The 4470-nt window shown below is 50.1% G+C and overlaps 1 long non-coding RNA gene across 2 annotated transcripts; it reads right to left on the bottom strand.

Annotated features, from left to right (window-relative positions):
- Positions 1-286: 286 nt before the first annotated feature.
- Positions 287-4212, bottom strand: LOC308484562. 2 transcript variants are annotated; one of them, XR_013989983.1, is made up of 3 exons: positions 3931-4212; positions 1592-1788; positions 287-766 (listed from the first exon to the last, which is right to left on the bottom strand). It is a non-coding gene; the product is annotated as an uncharacterized lncRNA (long non-coding RNA). The 2 variants fall into 2 exon arrangements; XR_013989984.1 differs by having other exon boundaries at positions 1592-1793.
- Positions 4213-4470: the final 258 nt, after the last annotated feature.

Genomic DNA, 4470 nt, shown 5'->3' on the forward strand with positions numbered 1-4470 from the left:
TTCCTGGTTGCCCTCCTCTGCACACTCCTCTGGCTTGTCAATACCCTCTTTAAAGTGAGGTGCCCAGAATGCTCAGTGGCCACCAAGGGAGGGCAGAAAGACCAGCGCCCCCCTGCTTTACCAGCCAACTCCATGACTCCCGCATGATGGGATGAAAGAAGACCCCCCCCCAATTCACCCCCCATGCCCTGACTTGACAGAGCCCATCAGGAAGTCCTTCTGACATCACAAAGGCCATGAACTACGCAAGTGGAGCATGTTGTTCCCCTGCCTGGTTCCGCGTCTCTCGACACGCCCGCCCGCCTGTCGTTTGCATTCATGTCAAGCTCTTGAGCTCTTTTAATAATTGAAAAAACAAAACAAAAAACATGCACCGTGCGGAAGAAAGGCAGCCATGTACCACCTCGGTTAAATTTTAATATTTGAAGTTGACAGGATGGCAGAGCGAGGGAGAAAACAGATTTCTCTTTAAAAGAGTTACCCAGCCCTGACAAATAAATAAACAATAGCCCAAAATAAGCCTGGGGGGAGGGGGAGCCTGGAAGGTAGTACGATGGCAAACTCGGGCAGAGTGGGAGATGAAGGAAGCTTCGAGAAGACCCCACAATTCTTTCCGCAGATCTCTCCTGCAAGAGGAACATGACCCTTAACTAATCTTAACGATATAAAACACCGGAGCAATGATAAGAAGGTAGGACCTGATCTCTCTCCATGAGGCACTCTCGTGTCCTGACAGTCAGGCTGGTCCACCAATATTAAGATGTGGCTGGAAAACAAGGGATTAACTTTTTATGCAGGTATTTACAGGTGGTGGTGGTTGTCGTTTAACTGCCTTAGAAAACCAGCAGTACAAAACTCCACACATTTTCCCCACTCTGTGGTTTGCCAGGTGGGTCATTGAGAGTCCCCTTAAGGTAAAGGTAAAGGGAGCCCTGACCATTAGGTCCAGTCGTGGCCGACTCTGGGGTTGCGGCGCTCATCTCGCTTTATTGGCCGAGTACGCTTTACCGGCATACAGCTTCCGGGTCATGTGGCCAGCATGACTAAGCCGCTTCTGGCGAACCAGAGCAGCGCACGAAAACACCATTTACCTTCCCGCTGGAGTGGTACCTATTTATCTACTTGCACTTTGACGTGCTTTTGAACTGCTAGGTTGGCAGGAGCAGGGACCGAGCAACAGGAGCTCACCCCATCATGGGGATTCAAACAGCCGACCTTCTGATCGGCAAGCCCAAGAGGCTCTGTGGTTTAGATGACAGCGCCACCCACGTCAGCAAAGGGAAAGAAGAGGACCTTCTTCCTGAGGTCGGGTGTTATGTGCTTCTCACCCCATAATGGGACTCCAGGAGCCCCTGGTCCCCACCAAGAGGCTATTGGTGGCTCCTAGCCAGGAGGCTATCAGTTTAACTGAGGAGGAGGTGTGGGCCACTGGGAGGCCTCAGAGGACTGGGCTCCCCCCTGCCTTTCACAGATGAAGGTCTGGTTCAGATCCACGTTAGCCACACTGAACTGCTGAGCATGTGCCCTTTCCAAAGGCAGCCTTGAGAGTGTCAGCCCTGGGGCTGTTCTCCAGACAACCTTCTCTCCTTACCTCCATCCTCTCTGGGCCATGGCTACTGGTGCATCTTCTGGGGCTTCCTAAGTGAGCCACAGAAGGCTGCTACTCCACCACCAGGTCTGGACTCCTCAATGGGATCAGGATGTTGTCTGGGTGGTCAAGGCAGGGCCAGATTGAGGTTTGATGCGGCCCTGAGCTACTGAAGGTAATGGGTCCCTTTCTTTGTCCAGCTGTCCTTTGTCAACAACAAATTGTCACTGTTTTTTGTTGTGTTGAATATATGCTATATGGTCATTTATGGACCTCATAGGTATCTAAAGCCATTTGCACATAACAAAATATGATTTTTTTATCAAAGTAATGTTGAACTGAAATACAATTAAGAAGTATATAAATAGTGAAATACAATTAAGAAGTATATTAATAGTGAAATAATTATTAAGCTCTAGCTTGAAATGATTTTTTTATTCATAACAAACTTAATAATGCATATTCATAACAAACTTAATAATGCAAACCCATTGGCATTTGGCAATAACAAAAGTTCCTTTCGAAACACAATTTACAAAGACTCATAATCTGGTCTCTAGAAACTTGCTATAACATGAAATAATAAGAGCAAACCAGTAATATTTTAGGGAGCAGGCTAGCAGGCGGGACCCATAACTTACATCATTGAAGAAGAGGAAGAAGAGGAGGAGGAGGAGGAGGAGGAGTTTGGATTTGATATCCCGCTTTATCACTACCCGAAGGAGTCTCAAAGCGGCTAACAATCTCCTTTCCCTTCCTCCCCCACAACAAACACTCTGTGAGGTGAGCGGGGCTGAGAGACTTCAGAGAAGTGTGACTGGCCCAAGGTCACCCAGCAGCTGCAGGTGGAGGAGCGGGGAAGCGAACCCGGTTCACCAGATTATGAGTCCACTGCTCTTAACCACTACACCACACTGTCTCTCAACACAACACAGCCTACACAACACAAAACACTGTTGCTGTGTGTAGGTTTTATCTTATATTTTGGAAATGCACATCCAGTTTTTCCCCCTTAAATTTTTTGGGGGGCCCTCAAGAGAGTGGGGCCCTAAGCTAGAGCTTGTTTAGCTTATACGTAAATCCGGCAGTGGGTCAAGGGGGGTGGGACACGCAAGGTGTCCATGAGACACAGCACTTTGCAGAGGGGGTTGGGACAGAGGCGGCTCCACAAGGAGGTGGGACCTTGAGTGGCAGCTTTGGGAGGGGGGGCCGCGAAAGGTCTTAGGACTTTGGCGGATTCTTCTGGCATTGGGGTTCTCTGCAGGGCCCCACAACTCTCCCTCAGAGCAGGGACGCCAGTGGACCCTGAAGCTAATACTACACAAGTCAGGACCCATATTTCAGAGGAGGGTGATTGACCTATGCTGGGGGGGGGGGGGGAGTCAGAGGAGGAGAGGGCATCTCCCCCGGTGAGCCCTGACTTCTCCCTAGCGAAGGCGGCAGCAGCAACCGCGCCCGCCCTCCAGATCTCTCCTTCCTCCTCCTCCTTCCTCCTTTCTCTTTTGCCATCCAGCTTGCGCTCCCGGCATCCCCATAGCCCCACACGCCCCAGACATGCTTGTCTTCATTTCAGAGGCTTACGTGGGGCTTAGCAGGAGCCTGATTCTAATCAGCCTGGAGCTCATCGGGAAGAAACTGCACTTGCTGCCAGATAAGGCCGCTCACATCCCTAACTCAGCAGCTTAGCCAAATGGGTTTAAATGAAAGAGGAGGAGCTGCTGAATGGAAGGGGCTTTCTCACCTGAATCTCTCCCCCCGCCCCGCTCCCGTCAGAGCTCCCTCCCTCCCTCCCTGTTTTCAGCCTAGCTGAGGTTGAATCCTGACAAGACAGAAGTACTGTTTTTGGGGGACAGGAGGCGGGTGGGTGTGGGGGACTCCCTGGTCCTGAATGGGGTAACTGTGTCCCTGAAGAACCAGGTGCGCCACCTGGGAGTCATTTTGGACTCATAGCTGTCCATGGAGGTCAAGGTCAATTCTGTGTCCAGGGCAGCTGTCTAGCAGCTCCATCTGGTACGCAGGATGAGACTCTTCCTGCCCGCAGACTGTCTGGCCAGAGTGGTGCCTGCTCAGAGGGAGGCCGTAGCTGTACAGTGGTACCTCGGCTTAAGAAGAGCCCTGTTTATGAACTATTCAGTTCACGAACTCCCCAAAACCAGAAGTAGTGTCCCGGTTTGAGAACTTTACCTCGGTCTAAGAATGGAATCCGAACGGTGGAAGGGCACCAGTGGTGGGAGGCCTCATTAGGGAAAGCACACCTTGGTTTAAGAACGGTTTCGGTTTAAGAATGGACTTCTGGAACAGATTAAGTTTGAGAACCGAGGTACCACTGTATATCCTCCTACCTGCCTGGACTCACAATCGCATTCTCTTCCTCTTCTCCAGCAACGTCACAACATCTGCAGTCTGAGCTCCAAGCTCCAATTTTAAGCGAGGCTGAAGTAGGTCTTCGAAACCGAATCTTCCATTTTAAGCCTTCCTGAATAAAGCTGCTGTATCTGTTAGTCTTCAACAAATATTCTGAGAGAGCAAATGCTATTTTTACCTTTTTACACGACTTAAAATAATATAGGGGGTGAAAAAGGGGGAACACCAGGAGAATCCAGCCTGCCTTAAAGCATCCTGGATTGTCTTAAACTAAAAGGCTGAAACTGGCCTATCTAAGCTTCCCTTTTATGATGCAAATGGTGACACACTGCTGAACTCACAAAGTGAGGGAGGGAGGGAGGATAATATCTAATAAAGATGCCCTCTCCCAGCATCTATTCACGTCCCAACGCACAAGTGCTGAGGGCGTCATGCAGAGAGGTGAGGGGGCTTTTGCGGGGGCTGCAATCCTCAGAATGAGTTCTGTATTTGCAGGTGCAAATACATCACCTTGCCAA

This window comes from Podarcis pityusensis (assembly GCF_964106645.2).
Source record: "Podarcis pityusensis genome assembly, chromosome: 8".
NCBI classification, from domain to species: domain Eukaryota; kingdom Metazoa; phylum Chordata; class Lepidosauria; order Squamata; family Lacertidae; genus Podarcis; species Podarcis pityusensis.